This window comes from Rhinoderma darwinii, chromosome 12 (genome assembly GCF_050947455.1).
Source record: "Rhinoderma darwinii isolate aRhiDar2 chromosome 12, aRhiDar2.hap1, whole genome shotgun sequence".
NCBI classification, from domain to species: domain Eukaryota; kingdom Metazoa; phylum Chordata; class Amphibia; order Anura; family Rhinodermatidae; genus Rhinoderma; species Rhinoderma darwinii.
Window position 1 is genome coordinate 4,171,647 of NC_134698.1, and position 19,483 is coordinate 4,191,129.

General features: G+C 42.5%; 1 long non-coding RNA gene across 1 annotated transcript in view; it reads left to right on the plus strand.

Moving 5' to 3' along the window:
• The window catches only part of LOC142664688 (uncharacterized), a 49,354-nt gene extending 30,306 nt beyond the window's left edge, over positions 1-19,048 (plus strand). The window contains exon 3 of the long non-coding RNA XR_012851357.1: positions 18,992-19,048. This is a non-coding gene — a long non-coding RNA (uncharacterized LOC142664688). The remainder of the gene's footprint in view (positions 1-18,991) is intronic.
• Positions 19,049-19,483: the final 435 nt, after the last annotated feature.

Here is a 19,483-nt window from a genome sequence, read left to right on the forward strand (position 1 = left end):
GATATATCACTATGTATCTGTCAGGAGGTAGAGGAGCGATGTTCTGCAGATCTGTAGAGAGGTCAGTGGTGTAATAGTCTGCAGGATATATCACTATGTATCTGTCAGGAGGTAGAGGAGCGATGTTCTGCAGATCTGTAGAGAGGTCAGTGGTGTAATAATCTGCAGGATATATCACTATGTATCTGTCAGGAGGTAGAGGAGCGATGTTCTGCAGATCTGTAGAGAGGTCAGTGGTGTAATAGTCTGCAGGATATATCACTATGTATCTGTCAGGAGGTAGAGGAGCGATGTTCTGCAGATCTGTAGAAAGGTCAGTGGTGTAATACTCTGCAGGATATATCACTATGTATCTGTCAGGAGGTAGAGGAGCAATGTTCTGCAGATCTGTAGAGAGGTCACTGGTGTAATACTCTGCAGGATATATCACTATGTATCTGTCACGAGGTAGAGGAGCGATGTTCTGCAGATCTGTAGAGAGGTCAGTGGTGTAATAATCTGCAGGATATATCACTATATATCTGTCAGGAGGTAGAGGAGCAATGTTCTGCAGATCTGTAGAGAGGTCAGTGGTGTAATAATCTGCAGGATATATCACTATCTATCTGTCAGGAGGTAGAGGAGCGATGTTCTGCAGATCTGTAGAGAGGTCTGTGGTGTAATAATCTGCAGGATATATCACTATGTATCTGTCAGGAGGTAGAGGAGCGATGTTCTGCAGATCTGTAGAGAGGTCTGTGGTGTAATAATCTGCAGGATATATCACTGTATCTGTCAGGAGGTAGAGGAGCGATGTTCTGCAGATCTGTAGAGAGGTCAGTAGTGTAATAATCTGCAGGATATATCACTATGTATCTGTCAGGAGGTAGAGGAGCGATGTTCTGCAGATCTGTAGAGAGGTCAGTGGTGTAATAATCTGCAGGATATATCACTATGTATCTGTCAGGAGGTGGAGGAGCAATGTTCTGCAGATCTGTAGAGAGGTCAGTGGTGTAATAATCTGCAGGATATATCACTATGTATCTGTCAGGAGGTGGAGGAGCGAGGTTCTGCAGATCTGTAGAGAGGTCAGTGGTGTAATAATCTGCAGGATATATCACTATGTATCTGTCAGGAGGTAGAGGAGCGATGTTCTGCAGATCTGTAGAGAGGACAGTGGTGTAATAATCTGCAGGATATATCACTATGTATCTGTCAGGAGGTGGAGGAGCGAGGTTCTGCAGATCTGTAGAGAGGTCAGTGGTGTAATAATCTGCAGGATATATCACTATGTATCTGTCAGGATGTAGAGGAGCGATGTTCTGCAGATCTGTAGAGAGGACAGTGGTGTAATAATCTGCAGGATATATCACTATGTATCTGTCAGGAGGTGGAGGAGCGATGTTCTGCAGATCTGTAGAGAGGTCAGTGGTGTAATAATCTGCAGGATATATCACTATGTATCTGTCAGGATGTAGAGGAGCGATGTTCTGCAGATCTGTAGAGAGGACAGTGGTGTAATAATCTGCAGGATATATCACTATGTATCTGTCAGGAGGTGGAGGAGCGATGTTCTGCAGATCTGTAGAGAGGTCAGTGGTGTAATAATCTGCAGGATATATCACTATGTATCTGTCAGGAGGTAGAGGAGCGATGTTCTGCAGATCTGTAGAGGTCAGTGGTGTAATAATCTGCAGGATATATCACTATGTATCTGTCAGGAGGTGGAGGAGCGATGTTCTGCAGATCTGTAGAGAGGTCAGTGGTGTAATAATCTTCAGGATATATCACTATGTATCTGTCAGGAGGTAGAGGAGCGATGTTCTGCAGATCTGTAGAGAGGTCAGTGGTGTAATAATCTGCAGGATATATCACTGTGTATCTGTCAGGAGGTAGAGGAGCGATGTTCTGCAGATCTGTAGAGAGGTCAGTGGTGTAATAATCTGCAGGACATATCACTATGTATCTGTCAGGAGGTGGAGGAGCAATGTTCTGCAGATCTGTAGAGAGGTCAGTGGTGTAATAATCTGCAGGATATATCACTATGTATCTGTCAGGAGGTGGAGGAGCGATGTTCTGCAGATCTGTAGAGAGGTCAGTGGTGTAATAATCTGCAGGATATATCACTATGTATCTGTCAGGAGGTGGAGGAGCGATGTTCTGCAGATCTGTAGAGAGGTCAGTGGTGTAATAATCTGCAGGATATATCACTATGTATCTGTCAGGAGGTAGAGGAGCGATGTTCTGCAGATCTGTAGAGAGGTCAGTGGTGTAATAATCTGCAGGATATATCACTATGTATCTGTCAGGAGGTAGAGGAGCGATGTTCTGCAGATCTGTAGAGAGGTCAGTGGTGTAATAATCTGCAGGATATATCACTATGTATCTGTCAGGAGGTAGAGGAGCGATGTTCTGCAGATCTGTAGAGAGGTCAGTGGTGTAATAATCTGCAGGATATATCACTATGTATCTGTCACGAGGTAGAGGAGCGATGATCTGCAGATCTGTAGAGAGGTCAGTGGTGTAATAATCTGCAGGATATATCACTATGTATCTGTCAGGAGGTAGAGGAGCGATGTTCTGCAGATCTGTAGAGGTCAGTGGTGTAATAATCTGCAGGATATATCACTATGTATCTGTCAGGAGGTAGAGGAGCAATGTTCTGCAGATCTGTAGAGAGGTCAGTGGTGTAATAATCTGCAGGATATATCACTATGTATCTGTCAGGAGGTGGAGGAGCGATGTTCTGCAGATCTGTAGAGAGGTCAGTGGTGTAATAATCTGCAGGATATATCACTATGTATCTGTCAGGAGGTAGAGGAGCGATGTTCTGCAGATCTGTAGAGAGGTCAGTGGTGTAATAGTCTGCAGGATATATCACTATGTATCTGTCAGGAGGTAGAGGAGCAATGTTCTGCAGGTCTGTAGAGAGGTCAGTGGTGTAATAGTCTGCAGGATATATCACTATGTATCTGTCAGGCGGTGGAGGAGCAATGTTCTGCAGATCTGTAGAGAGGTCAGTGGTGTAATAATCTGCAGGATATATCACTATGTATCTGTCAGGAGGTAGAGGAGCGATGTTCTGCAGATCTGTAGAGAGGTCAGTGGTGTAATAATCTGCAGGATATATCACTATGTATCTGTCAGGATGTAGAGGAGCGATGTTCTGCAGATCTGTAGAGAGGTCAGTGGTGTAATAATCTGCAGGATATATCACTATGTATCTGTCAGGAGGTGGAGGAGCGATGTTCTGCAGATCTGTAGATGACAGTGGTGTAATAATCTGCAGGATATATCACTATGTATCTGTCAGGATGTAGAGGAGCGATGTTCTGCAGATCTGTAGAGAGGTCAGTGGTGTAATAATCTGCAGGATATATCACTATGTATCTGTCAGGAGGTGGAGGAGCGATGTTCTGCAGATCTGTAGAGAGGTCAGTGGTGTAATAATCTGCAGGATATATCACTATGTATCTGTCAGGAGGTAGAGGAGCGATGTTCTGCAGATCTGTAGAGAGGTCAGTGGTGTAATAATCTGCAGGATATATCACTATGTATCTGTCAGGAGGTGGAGGAGCGATGTTCTGCAGATCTGTAGAGAGGTCAGTGGTGTAATAATCTGCAGGATATATCACTATGTATCTGTCAGGAGGTAGAGGAGCAATGTTCTGCAGATCTGTAGAGAGGTCAGTGGTGTAATAATCTGCAGGATATATCACTATGTATCTGTCAGGAGGTGGAGGAGCGATGTTCTGCAGATCTGTAGAGAGGTCAGTGGTGTAATAATCTGCAGGATATATCACTATGTATCTGTCAGGAGGTGGAGGAGCGATGTTCTGCAGATCTGTAGAGAGGTCAGTGGTGTAATAATCTGCAGGATATATCACTATGTATCTGTCAGGAGGTAGAGGAGCAATGTTCTGCAGATCTGTAGAGAGGTCAGTGGTGTAATAATCTACAGGATATATCACTATGTATCTGTCAGGAGGTAGAGGAGCGATGTTCTGCAGATCTGTAGAGAGGTCAGTGGTGTAATAATCTGCAGGATATATCACTATCTATCTGTCAGGAGGTAGAGGAGCGATGTTTTGCAGATCTGTAGAGAGGTCAGTGGTGTAATAATCTGCAGGATATATCACTATGTATCTGTCAGGAGGTAGAGGAGCGATGTTCTGCAGATCTGTAGAGAGGTCAGTGGTGTAATAATCTGCAGGATATATCACTATGTATCTGTCAGGAGGTGGAGGAGCGATGTTCTGCAGATCTGTAGAGAGGTCTGTGGTGTAATAATCTGCAGGATATATCACTATGTATCTGTCAGGAGGTAGAGGAGCGATGTTCTGCAGATCTGTAGAGAGGTCAGTGGTGTAATAGTCTGCAGGATATATCACTATGTATCTGTCAGGAGGTGGAGGAGCGATGTTCTGCAGATCTGTAGAGAGGTCAGTGGTGTAATAGTCTGCAGGATACATCACTATGTATATATCAGGGGGTGGGGGGGGGGCAGTGTGTGGAAGCCTGTAGACGTCTTGTGCTGCCCCCTGTCTGTCATCAGCCGGTATAACACGCGCTCTCCAGATCCTCAAGGTCTTCTCTGTGAGGGTCTCATCTGTTTCCCGCTATTGACTTTGGGATTGAATTTTCCTATAGAAGTCGTCGGGAGAGCAGCTGCTCCGATGCCGCGCACACCCCGGAATAATCTTGTGTGCACACACGAATTTGTTTGCACACTTTGTTTCATAACACGGGTCTTTGTGGCGCTGCCATCTGCGTTCCTGGACTGGCACCCAAGTACCCAGAGTGGCAGCTAATCGACTGCAGAAATAAATCACAGCATTCTTTATTATCATTATTATTATTATATACTAAGAAACAATGAGCGATGTCTGAGCGGCCCCGGAGGGCATTTTACCCGGCCTTTTAAGCGAGGGCGCAATTTTTTATGTGGCTGTTTACATGTCTCCGACTTGTGTAGGTTTGATCCTGCTTTCCATAACATCTGTTACACAAGGTTGGCAGACACTTTACATAATGCAATGGTGCCAGACTGGCATGCCACACAGTATGGAAGCCAGGCTAGTAGAGAAGATTACAGGTTGCCCGTACCTCTTCATGCCAGAGAGAACCCCCGTCTACTACCACACAAACTCTGCTGCTTTAATACACTACACCAGATGATTAACAAACATAGGGGGCAGTATTATAGTAATTATATTCTTGTATATAGGGGCAGTATTATAGTAGTTATATTCTTGTATATAGGGAGCAGTATTATAGTAGTTATATTCTTGTATATAGGAGCAGTATTATAGTGGTTATATTCTTGTATATAGGGGCAGTATTATAGTAGTTATATTCTTGTATATAGGGGCAGTATTATAGTAGTTATATTCTTGTATATAGGAGGATTATTATAGTAGTTATATTCTTGTATATAGGGGCAGTATTATAGTAATTATATTCTTGTATATAGGGGCAGTATTATAGTAGTTATATTCTTGTATATAGGGGGCAGTATTATAGTAGTTATATTCTTGTATATAGGGGGCAGTATTATAGTAGTTATATTCTTGTATATAGGAGCAGTATTATAGTAGTTATATTCTTGTATATAGGAGGCAGTATTATAGTAGTTATATTCTTGTATATAGGAGGCAGTATTATAGTAGTTATATTCTTGTATATAGGGGGCAGTATAATAGTAGTTATATTCTTGTATATAGGGGCAGTATTATAGTAGTTATATTCTTGTATATAGGGGCAGTATTATAGTAGTTATATTCCTGTATATAGGGGCAGTATTATAGTAGTTATATTCTTGTATATAGGGAGCAGTATTATAGTAGTTATATTCTTGTACATAGGGGCAGTATTATAGTAGTTATATTCTTGTATATAGGGGGCAGTATTATAGTAGTTATATTCTTGTATATAGGAGCAGTATTATAGTAGTTATATTCTTGTATATAGGAGGCAGTATTATAGTAGTTATATTCTTGTATATAGGGGCAGTATTATAGTAGTTATATTCTTGTATATAGGAGCAGTATTATAGTAGGTATATTCTTGTATATAGGGGGCAGTATTATAGTAGTTATATTCTTGTATATAGGGGCAGTATTATAGTAGTTATATTCTTGTATATAGGAGGCAGTATTATAGTAATTATATTCTTGTATATAGGGGGCAGTATTATAGTAAATATATTCTTGTATATAGGAGCAGTATTATAGTAGTTATATTCTTGTATATAGGAGGCAGTATTATAGTAGTTATATTCTTGTATATAGGAGGCAGTATTATAGTAGTTATATTCTTGTATATAGGGGCAGTATTATAGTAAATATATTCTTGTATATAGGGCCAGTATTATAGTAGTATAATTCTTGCATATAGGGGGCAGTATTATAGTAGTTATATTCTTGTATATAGGAGCAGTGTTATAGTAGTTATATTCTTGTATATAGGGGCAGTAATATAGTAAATATATTCTTGTATATAGGGCCAGTATTATAGTAGTATAATTCTTGCATATAGGGGGCAGTATTATAGTAGTTATATTCTTGTATATAGGTGCAGTATTATAGTAGTTATATTCTTCTATATAGGAGCAGTATTATAGTAGTTATATTCTTGTATATAGGGGCAGTATTATAGTAGTTATATTCTTGTATATAGGAGCAGTATTATAGTAATTATATTCTTGTATATAGGGGGCAGTATTATAGTAATTATATTCTTGTATATAGGGGCAGTATTATAGTAGTTATATTCTTGTATATAGGGGCAGTATTATAGTAGTTATATTCTTGTATATAGGAGGCAGTATTATAGTAGTTATATTCTTGTATATAGGGGGCAGTATTATAGTAGTTATATTCTTGTATATAGGGGGCAGTATTATAGTAGTTATATTCTTGTATATAGGGGGCAGTATTATAGTAGTTATATTCTTGTATATAGGAGCAGTATTATAGTAGTTATATTCTTGTATATAGGGGGCAGTATTATAGTAGTTATATTCTTGTATATAGGGGGCAGTATTATAGTAGTTATATTTTTGTATATAGGAGCAGTATTGTAGTAGTTATATTCTTGTATATAAGGGGCAGTATTATAGTAGTTATATTCTTGTGTATATGAGCAGTATTATAGTAGTTATATTCTTGTATATAGGGGCAGTATTATAGTAGTTATATTCTTGTATATAGGAACAGTATTATAGTAGTTATATTCCTGTATATAAGGGCAGTATTATAGTAGTTATATTCTTGTATATAGGAGTCAGTATTATAATAGTTATATTCTTGTATATAGGGGGCAGTATTATAGTAGTTATATTCTTGTATATAGGGGCGGTATTATACTAGTTATATTCTTGTATATAGGGGCAGTATTATAGTAGTTATATTCTTGTATATAGAAGCAGTATTATAGTAGTTATATTCTGGTATATAGGGGGCAGTATTATAGTAGTTATATTCTTGTATATAGAGGGCAGTATTATAGTAGTTATATTCCTGTATATAGGGGCAGTATTATAGTAGTTATATTCTTGTATATAGGAGCAGTATTATAGTAGTTATATTCTTGTATATAGGGGCAGTATTATAGTAGTTATATTCTTGTATATAGGAGCAGTATTATAGTAGTTATATTCTTGTATACAGGGGGCAGTAATATAGTAGTTATATTCTTGTATATAGGGGTCAGTATTATAGTAGTTATATTCTTGTATATAGGAGCAGTATTATAGTAGTTATATTCTTGTATATAGGGGCAGTACTATAGTAGTGATATTCTTGTATATAGGGGGCAGTATTATAGTAGTTATATTCTTGTATATAGGAGCAGTATTATAGTAGTTATATTCTTGTATATAGGAGCAGTATTATAGTAGTTATATTCTTGTATATAGGAGGCAGTATTATAGAAGTTATATTCTTGTATATAGGAGCAGTCTTATAGTAGTTATATTCTTGTATATAGGGGGCAGTATTATAGTAGTTATATTCTTGTATATAGGGGCAGTATTATAGTAGTTATATTCTTGTATATAGGAGCAGTATTATAGTAGTTATATTCTTGTATATAAAGCAGTATTATAGTAGTTATATTCTTGTATATAGAGGCAGTATTATAGTAGTTATATTCTTGTATATAGGGGCAGTATTATAGTAGTTATATTCTTGTATATAGGAGCAGTATTATCGTAGTTATATTCTTGTATATAGGGGGCAGTATTATAGTAGTTATATTCTTGTATATAGGGGCAGTATTATAGTAGTTATATTCTTGTATATAGGGGCAGTATTATAGTAGTCCTATTCTTGTCCATAGGAGAGGATAGACGTGTGCTTGTGAGCTCCCTGTTAGGACTATGCATGGCTTCTGACCCAGGTGGAGGGGAGGGGTCCTGGGCTGATGATCCTGGGAAAGCCCAGAGTCTGGAGTTTGGCCTGCAGCATGGAGATGGTGGAGGTGATGATCTGGAAATGGTGGCTGGTGAGTCAACTGAATCTCATGATGTTGGTGAATTGTGCACAAAAATGACAAAGAAAAATATCTTTAAAATGGAAATGCAAGTTCGCAAATTGAGAACTGAAATTAACCAAGAGACTGATCCAAAGGCAAAGCTGATGAAATGTGAGTGTCTGGATGTTTGCACACGTGAGCTGGTGATATTGAAGGAGAGATTGCAGAAAGAATCATGCACAGTACCCAAAATAAAGAACCGGGCAATGGAGAATAAAAGGGAGACTAGAGCCCAAACTGTGAAGAGAAAAAATATCATTGCAAAAAAAGACACTGACTATAAGACTGTGTATAATATTGTGTAGCAGGGAAACCCTGGAAGATATGAGTGTGCAGTGGCTGGAGGATCACATCTCCCATCATGTGTGGGGTCTGTGCAATCGGCCAACACAAATGCTGCTAAAGCTGCAGAGAAATGTGTGCCAGCTGACGAGGGGTTAACGGCAGTAGACTCTATGTGCAGTACAGATGAAGTGAATGCGAGTGGTACTCCTGGGAGTGAGCAAGAAAGTGCCTCATGTCCTGATATTGTAAGTGAGACCTCGCTCAGCGCGGTGATTGACAGTCTGATATCTGATGAACCAGCGGCACAGGCTGAGGTGGACATTGCGGTCCCTGTCCTGGAGGTTCAGCCGTCCGCAGTGTCAGTGAATGGAGTGCAGGTTACACAGCGATCAGGAGCAGACACAGGAGGATCTGCAGTACAATCAGCTGAGGAGAGGTCCAGTCCTGACCCACCTGCTGACAGACCTCAGTACAGGAGACTGTTCTCCAGCGTCACAAGACCGACTAACCCCACACCTCAGAGGAGGAACGCGGTCAGAATCAGGTACTCAGGACCAGAGGAAAACCTCCCCTCCAGACTCTACATTGGGAAAGTTTTGTTGAAGGAGTTTATGAAGTTTAAAGCTTCTGAGGTGTTCGCTCTGATCCACGTTCCCTCCAGCAGGAATTATGACATAAGTTTCAAGCTGCAATATAGTCTAGACTTATTCTGGAGTATTTATAACGATACAAAGGAGCACGCGATGTGGGAGCATCTACATGTCATCCAGCTGACTAAACCCCAGGTAGTCACCGCCACCGTCCTGTTCCAGTCTGAGGTGGTGGCTCTGGCAGATTTGCAGCACTGGTTGAGCAGATATTGTGAGGTGAAGAGACTGCCAACAAAGATCTATGATGAGGAGGAGATCTGGAATGGAGGATATTCTGTCAAGATCCAGCTGGTTCAGGAGAATGGAGTGACCAGACATCTGCCGCACTCCTTCTACCTGGGCTCGGAGAGAGGCGTATGTTACTACCCTGGTCAACCGCGACTGTGCCATAGATGTGGGGGCAGGCACCTGGCATTCAACTGTTCCCGTATTAAGTGCTCACTATGTGGTCAGTTTGGGCATGTGAAGGACGATTGTACAGGACCCGTCATCTGTAACCTGTGCTTAGGACCTGGACATACATTCCGGGAGTGTCCGCATGCAGAACATAATAAGGAGGAGACCTTTAAAGAAGCCATGGAGGAAGAGCAGGAGGATGTCTCCATATGTGTAGATACAACCCCAGAACCTGGAAGTCCCAACGATGATGTGAGCCAAAGTAGCAGAGACCCTGCTCCAGAGACGAATGTCCCATCTGTGGATGCTGCACAAGTGTCACCAGCCACTGAAAAGAGAGGTCATGCTAAAAGCAAAATATCCAGTCGCTCTGTCACCAAAACATCTAAACATCTGCCCAACACCAGTAAAGAACCAGCTGATCTAGCCGCAGCGACCAGTAAAAAACCAGCTGATCCAGCCGCAGCGACCAGTAAGGAACCAGCTGATCCGGCCGCAGCGGCCAGTAAAAAACCAGCAGATCTAGCCGCAGCGACCAGTAAAAAACCAGCTGATCCAGCCGCAGCGACCAGTAAAAAACCAGCTGATCCAGCCGCAGCGACCAGTATGGATGAGGAGGGATTTCAGACGGTTAAAAGGAGAAGTAAAACAGATGATTCTTCTAGGAAAAAAATCACTACTGCAAAGAAATCACCGGAGTCTCCAGTGCTGGCGATAACTGGGGGACGTTACTGTGCGCTGGGAGAAGATGACCAGGAAGAAGAAGCAGAGATGGAGCAAGTCTCCTCACACAACCCAGATGACGAACCCCAGGATGAAGATGCTGACCCCCCAATGTCCACCAAAAGATGGGGTGTTACAGGACATAGCAGTGGAAGAAGGAAAAAAAGTAGGAAAGACATGTAACCAGGATGAGGCTGAAAATCACCTCCATCAATGTGAACAGTGTGAAGAATAGGAGCAGGCGGCAGGCAATATTCCAGCGTCTGTCTGACGACAAAACCAATGTCCTCTTTATACAAGAGACTTATCTACAGAGTAATGTCCCTGCTGTGTCCCTGTCCCTGCAGTCACCACATCTATTGGGACAGTGAAACTCTCAGCTGCTGTATGGAGACTTCTACCCCGAACTCAGTTTATGTCATAGAGGTTCACTATATGTCATAAATGTGGTGACCGTGTACGCTCTGTGGTGTGCGCGATGCTGCCCGGTCACCAATAAAGAAGAACTCTCCTGGAATACTGTCTAGAATAATATCATGGAAAATAGTTGAAACAATCTATACTGGAGCAATATTCATATATTATGGTTTGTTTAATGATTGTGATGTTATTAAGAGACATACGTTTATTTTCTTTATCTGTTATGAGTGTATTGCAAAGGTATTGTAATATTTTGTTGCAAGTTTTCAAATAAAAAAGATAATTATAGTAGTTATATTCTTGTATATAGGAGCAGTATTATAGTAGTTATATTCTTGTATATAGGGGGCAGTATTATAGTAGTTATATTCTTGTATATAGGAGCAGTATTATAGTAGTTATAGTCTTGTATATAGGAGCAGTATTATAGTAGTTATATTCTTGTATATAGGGAGCAGTATTATAGTAGTTATATTCTTGTATATAGGACGCAGTATTGTAGTAGTTATATTCTTGTATATAGGGGGCAGTATTATAGCAGTTATATTCTTGTAAATAGGGAGCAGTATTATAGTAGTTATATTCTTGTATATAGGAGCAGTATTATAGTAGTTGTATTCTTGTATATAGGGGCAGTATTATAGTGTTAGGGATCTGCCAGGTACTTCATCTAGGTATACTCCTGGGATTAATCAATACACACCTGAGGCCAGACCTGTTCGACTGACACCATCTCCCACCAACCAGGGTGGCAGGCTCAGGAGTGGGAGAGCCTATCGCGGCCTGGTCTGTCGGAGTTAGCTCCGCCCCCTGTCCTTTATTACCTGCCCTGTTCTCTCCCTCAGTGCTTGTAATTCTTTTGGATTCCTGGCCCCACTGCTGCTTGCTCCAGCCTGCTTCTGCCGTGCTTCTGCCTTGCTGCAGTTCTGCTTGACCTGCTTTGCTTTGCCCCTGGCTTGCTTCTGTCTCCTTGCCCGCTTGGGTGTACTCACTTCGTCCTGGTCCTGACTGTCCGTTCGCCGCTCCGTTTCCTCGTGGCGTTCCGTGGCTACTGCCCCTTCCCTTGCATGTTCCCTGTTTGTTTCCCTGTGCACTTAGACAGCGTAGGGACCGCCGCCCAGTTGTACCTCGTCGCCTAGGGCGGGTCGTTGCAAGTAGGCAGGGACAGGGCGGTGGGTAGATTAGGGCTCACTTTCCCTTCAACTCCTTCCGGCCATTACATAATTACAAGCCCTTACCTAGTCTACCCATTTCTCCTACGCTGACGCTATCATGGACCCCCTTGAGACCCTGGCCCAGCAGATGCAGGGCCTCTCCCTACAGGTCCAGGCCCTGGCCCAAAGGGTCAATCAGGTGACGCTGCTTTAGTAGTACCCCTCACCTCACCTCTAGAACCCGACCTCAAGTTACCTGACCGGTTCTCAGGGGACCGTAAGACGTTTCTCTCCTTCCGGGAGAGTTGCAGACTGTATTTCCGCCTAAAGCCCCACTCCTCAGGTTCCGAGAACCAGCGGGTGGGTATCATTATATCCCGACTCCAGGAAGGGCCCCAAGAGTGGGCCTTCTCCTTGGCTCCTGACGCCCCTGAACTTTCCTCTGTTGATCGTTTTTTCTCTGCCCTCGGCCTCATTTACGACGAGACTGACAGGACTGCCTTAGCCGAGAGTCAGCTGGTGACCTTACGTCAGGGTAGGAGACCGGTTGAGGAATACTGTTCTGATTTTAGGAAGTGGTGCGTAGCTTCTCAGTGGAACGATCCGGCCCTAAGGTGCCAGTTTAGGTTAGGATTATCTGACGCCCTGAAGGATCTGCTGGTTAACTACCCCTCGTCTGACTCCCTTGACCAGGTTATGGCCCTAGCAGTACGACTTGACCGACGTCTCAGGGAACGTCAGCTAGAACGCTTCAGTGTGCTCCCCTCTGACTTTTCTGCGATTCCCCCCCGAGGTCCCGTCTCCTCGCCCCTCCACGGAGGACTCGGAGGTACCTATGCAACTCGGGGCCTCCATGTCCCCTCGACAACGTAGGGAGTTTCGCAGAATGAATGGTCTCTGCTTCTACTGTGGGGACGACAAGCATCTACTGAACACCTGTCCCAGGCGCAAGAATAAGAAGCCGGAAAACTTCCGCGCCTAAGTGATCATCGGGGAGGTCACTTGGGCGCACAGGTATTTCCCGTTAATGTGAAACGCAATAAAATTTTGCTTCCCTTTCAGGTCTCGTTTGCTGGCCGGGCTGCCACGGGCAGTGCTTTCGTGGATTCAGGGTCATCTGCTAATATCATGTCTGCGGAATTTGCTATGTCTCTAAAGATGCCTTGTATTGATTTACCTTATCCTATCCCTGTAGTAGGAATCGACTCAACTCCCCTTGCTAATGGTTATTTTACTCAGCATACTCCTGTTTTTGAACTCCTTGTTGGCTCCATGCATTTGGAGCAGTGCTCTGTACTGGTGATGCAGGGATTATCGTCTGATCTGGTATTAGGTCTTCCCTGGTTGCAGTTGCATAATCCCACGTTTGATTGGAATACTGGGGATCTCACCAAATGGGGTAATGAATGTCTTATGTCATGTCTTTCTGTTAACTCTATTTCTCCCCGGGAGGAGGTAAACACGCTTCCTGAGTTTGTTCAGGACTTCGCCGATGTGTTTTCTAAGGAGGCCTCCGAGGTGTTGCCCCCCCATAGAGATTACGATTGCGCTATCGATTTGGTGCCTGGTGCCAAGCTTCCTAAGGGTAGGATATTTAATCTTTCATGTCCTGAACGTGAAGCCATGAGGGTGTATATCCAAGAATGCCTGGCCAAGGGTTTCATTCGCCCCTCGACTTCTCCTGTAGGTGCTGGCTTCTTCTTCGTGGGGAAGAAGGATGGTGGTCTTAGGCCGTGCATTGATTATCGTAACCTGAATAAGGTCACCGTAAGGAACCAATACCCACTTCCTTTGATTCCGGAACTTTTTAATCAGGTTCAGGGAGCCCAATGGTTTTCTAAGTTCGATCTACGGGGGGCATATAACCTTATCCGCATCAAAGAGGGGGATGAGTGGAAAACTGCGTTCAACACACCCGAGGGTCATTTCGAATACCTGGTCATGCCCTTTGGGTTGTGTAATGCCCCTGCTGTCTTCCAGAATTTTATTAATGAAATCCTGAGAGAGTACCTGGGTAATTTTCTTGTTGTGTACCTTGATGACATACTGGTGTTTTCCAAGGACTGGTCCTCCCACGTGGAGCATGTCAGGAAGGTGCTCCAGGTCCTTCGGGAGAATAATCTGTTTGCTAAGACTGAAAAATGTGTCTTTGGGGTACAGGAGATACCATTTTTAGGGCAAATCCTCACTCCTCATGAATTCCGCATGGACCCTGCCAAGGTTCAGGCTGTGGCGGAATGGGTCCAACCTGCCTCCCTTAAGGCGTTACAGTGTTTTTTAGGGTTCGCCAACTATTACAGGAGATTTATTGCCAACTTCTCGGTCGTCGCTATGCCTCTTACGGACCTTACCCGCAAGGGTGCTGATATCCTCCATTGGCCCCCTGAGGCCGTCCTGGCCTTTGAGACCCTCAAGAAGTGCTTTATCTCGGCCCCCGTGCTGATTCAGCCCAACCAAGAGGAGCCATTTATTGTGGAGGTTGACGCATCCGAGGTCGGAGTGGGGGCCGTCTTGTCCCAGGGTACCAGCTCCCTCACCCATCTCCGCCCCTGTGCTTACTTCTCTAGGAAGTTTTCGCCCACGGAGAGTAACTATGATATTGGCAACCGCGAACTTCTAGCCATTAAATGGACTTTTGAGGAGTGGCGGCACTTCCTGGAGGGGGCCAGACACCAGGTAACGGTCCTTACGGATCACAAGAATCTGGTTTTCCTAGAATCGGCCCGGAGGCTTAATCCTAGACAAGCTCGGTGGGCACTATTCTTTACCAGATTTAATTTCTTGGTTACCTATAGGGCTGGGTCCAAGAATATTAAGGCTGATGCTCTGTCACGTAGTTTCATGGCCAATCCTCCTTCCGAGAAGGATCCTGCTTGTATTTTACCCCCTGGTATAATCGTCTCTGCCACGGATTCTGATTTAGCTTCTGATATCGCGGCTGATCAGGGTGCAGCTCCCGGGAACGTCCCTGGGGACAAACTGTTTGTTCCTCTGCAATACCGGCTGAGGGTACTCAGGGAAAACCATGACTCCGCTCTATCTGGTCATCCTGGCATCTTGGGCACCAAACACCTCATTACCAGAAACTATTGGTGGCCTGGGTTGCCTAAAGACGTTAGGGCTTACGTCGCCGCTTGTGAGGTTTGCGCTAGGTCCAAAACCCCTAGGTCCCGACCTGCGGGCCTACTACGTTCCTTGCCCATTCCCCAGAGACCTTGGACCCATATCTCCATGGATTTTATCACCGATTTGCCTCCATCTCAGGGCAAGTCGGTGGTGTGGGTGGTAGTCGACCGCTTCAGCAAGATGTGCCACTTTGTGCCCCTTAAGAAGCTACCTAACGCCAAGACGTTAGCTTCTTTGTTTGTGAAACACATCCTGCGTCTCCATGGGGCCCCAGTCAATATCGTTTCTGACAGAGGGGTACAATTTGTTTCCTTATTTTGGAGAGCTTTTTGTAAAAAGTTGGAGATTGATCTGTCCTTCTCCTCCGCCTTCCATCCCGAAACTAATGGCCAAACGGAAAGGACCAACCAATCCCTGGAACAATATTTAAGATGTTTCATCTCTGACTGTCAATTCGATTGGGTCTCATTCCTTCCCCTTGCTGAATTTTCCTTGAATAACCGGGTCAGTAACTCGTCAGGGGTCTCCCCGTTTTTCTGTAATTTCGGGTTTAACCCAAGATTCTCCTCCGTCTCCCCTGGTTGTTCCAATAATCCTGAGGTAGAGGATGTTCATCGGGAACTGTGCACTGTCTGGGCCCAGGTTCAGAAGAACCTAGAGGCGTCCCAGAGCGCACAAAAGATTCAGGCGGATAGTAGACGTTCTGCTAACCCCCGGTTTGTCGTCAGGGATTTGGTCTGGTTGTCGTCCAGGAACTTGCGCCTTAAGGTCCCGTCCAGGAAGTTTGCTCCCCGATTTATTGGACCTTATAAGATCATTGAAGTCCTCAACCCTGTATCCTTCCGTCTGGAGCTCCCCCCATCATTTCGCATACATGACGTCTTCCATGCCTCCCTCCTTAAACGCTGCTCCCCGTCCTGGTCCCCCTCGAGGATACCTCCTGTTCCCGTTCTCACCCCTGAGGGGGTGGAATTCGAGGTGGCCAAGATTATGGACAGTAGGATGGTCCAGGGCTCCCTCCAGTACCTGGTCCATTGGAGAGGATACGGGCCGGAGGAGAGGACTTGGGTACCTGCCCGTGATGTTCACGCTGGGGTATTGATCAGGAGGTTCCACCTTCTCTTCCCCACTAAACCGGGTCCCCTTAGTAAGGGTCCAGTGGCCCCTCATAAAAGGGGGAGTACTGTTAGGGATCTGCCAGGTACGTCATCTAGGTATACTCCTGGGATTAATCAATCCACACCTGAGGCCAGACCTGTTCGACTGACACCATCTCCCACCAACCAGGGTGGCAGGCTCAGGAGTGGGAGAGCCTATCGCGGCCTGGTCTGTCGGAGTTAGCTCCGCCCCCTGTCCTTTATTACCTGCCCTGTTCTCTCCCTCAGTGCTTGTAATTCTTTTGGATTCCTGGCCCCACTGCTGCTTGCTCCAGCCTGCTTCTGCCTTGCTTCTGCCTTGCTGCAGTTCTGCTTGACCTGCTTTGCTTTGCCCCTGGCTTGCTTCTGTCTCCTTGCCCGCTTGGGTGTACTCACTTCGTCCTGGTCCTGACTGTCCGTTCGCCGCTCCGTTTCCTCGTGGCGTTCCGTGGCTACTGCCCCTTCCCTTGCATGTTCCCTGTTTGTTTCCCTGTGCACTTAGACAGCGTAGGGACCGCCGCCCAGTTGTACCTCGTCGCCTAGGGCGGGTCGTTGCAAGTAGGCAGGGACAGGGCGGTGGGTAGATTAGGGCTCACTTTCCCTTCACCTCCTTCCGGCCATTACATATAGTAGTTATATTCTTGTATATAGGAGCAGTATTATAGTAGTTATATTCTTGTATATAGAGGGCAGTATTATAGTAGTTATATTCTTGTATATAGGGAGCAGTATTATAGTAGTTATATTCTTGTATATAGGGGGCAGTATTATAGTAGTTATATTCTTGTATATAGGGGCAGTATTATAGTAGTTATATTCTTGTATATAGGAGCAGTATTATAGTAGTTATATTCTTGTATATAGGGGGCAGTATTATAGTAGTTATATTCTTGTATATAGGGGACAGTATTAGAGTAGTTATATTCTTGTATATAGGGGCAGTATTATAGTAGTTATATTCTTGTATATAGGGGCAGTATTATAGTAGTTATATTCTTGTATATATGGGGCAGTATTATAGTAGTTATATTCTTGTATATAGGAGCAGTATTATAGTAGTTATATTCTTGTATATAGGGGGCAGTATTATAGTAGTTATATTCTTGTATATAGGGGGCAGTATTATAGTAGTTATATTCTTGTATATAGGGGGCAGTATTATAGTAGTTATATTCTTGTATATAGGGGGCAGTATTATAGTAGTTATATTCTTGTATATAGGGGCAGTATTATAGTAGTTATATTCTTGTATATATGGGGCAGTATTATAGTAGTTATATTCTTGTATATAGGAGCAGTATTATAGTAGTTGTATTCTTGTATATAGGGGGCAGTATTATAGTAGTTATATTCTTGTATATAGGGGCAGTATTATAGTAGTTATATTCTTGTATATATGGGGCAGTATTATAGTAGTTATATTCTTGTATATAGGAGCAGTATTATAGTAGTTGTATTCTTGTATATAGGGGACAGTGTTATAGTAGTTATATTCTTGTATATAGGGGGCAGTATTATAGTAGTTATATTCTTGTATATAGGGGGCAGTATTATAGTAGTTATATTCTTGTATATAGGGAGCAGTATTATAGTAGTTATATTCTTGTATATAGGGGCAGTATTATAGTAGTTATATTCTTGTATATAGGGGCAGTATTATAGTAGTTATATGCTTGTATATAGGGGCAGTATTATAGTAGTTATATTCTTGTATATAGGGGCAGTATTATAGTAGTTATATTCTTGTATATAGTGGCAGTATTATAGTAGTTATATTCTTGTATATAGGGGGCAGTATTATAGTAGTCATATTCTTGTGTATAGGGGGCAGTATTATAGTAGTTATATTCTTGTATATAGGAGCAGTATTATAGTAGTTATATTCTTGTATATAGGAGGCAGTATTATAGTAGTTATATTCTTGTATATAGGAGGCAGTATTATAGTAGTTATATTCTTGTATATAGGAGCAGTATTATAGTAGTTATATTCTTGTGTATAGGGGCAGTATTATAGTAGTTATATTCCTGTATATAGGGGCAGTATTATAGTAGTTATATTCTTGTATATAGGGGCAGTATTATAGTAGTTATATTCTTGTATATAGGGGCAGTATTATAGTAGTTATATTCTTGTACATAGGGGGCAGTATTATAGTAGTTATATTCTTGTATATAGGAGGCAGTATTATAGTAGTTATATTCTTGTATATAGGGGGCAGTATTATAGTAGTTATATTCTTGTATATAGGGGGCAGTATTACAGTTATATATAAGTAATAACATGACAGGACAATTTTTCTAGTCGAGTAGCTGATCATTTCCTACTGCAAAACATTATGGTCTCACATCTTGTTACAATTTTAAAAAAAAACAAATGAAATAAAAGAAGAGTTTTTTCTAATTTGTTTTACCTGCAAGGACTCCGTGTATAGCTATATACTGATTGGAGTTACGCCTTTTAATTTGGTATAAAATTATATATGATAGAAATGAGGAAAATATTTTATGCTGCAGTTCTGACCTCATCCTTTTCATAAAGTAATATTATGTTATTGTTATTTCATTTTTTTATTGTCACTATACAGGGGGACACACCTTACCAACAACATCTTTAGCCTTTACTGCCACCTAGTGTTCAAATGTAAGTAAACATGGTCATATGAAAGTTGAGACTTTTGGCGACACTCCACGTTTAGAAAAGGAGGACATCAGACGTTACATGTAGTTTAATGAACATGAGAAGACAAAGTAACATTACTAATATATTTAACATATTACCATTTTGTGAATCGGATTTTCTTTTTTAAGACATTTCTTTTTGGTGACACAGAATAATTTTTTGTGTGATATTTTTTTATTTTGTGACACAAAATTCAGTTTTCGGCAACAAGTTTTATTTTACTCTATGCACTTGTCTTCAATATATTGTGGCGTACCCTTCATGAAGTTTGTGAACCCCAATATGATACAGATGAAGTAAGCAAAAAAAATAAATAAATAGCACAGTAACAAAAACAGCAAATTCAAATATTTAAAAAATGCAAAGATATAGAAACAAACATTATAAAAGTAAGTAA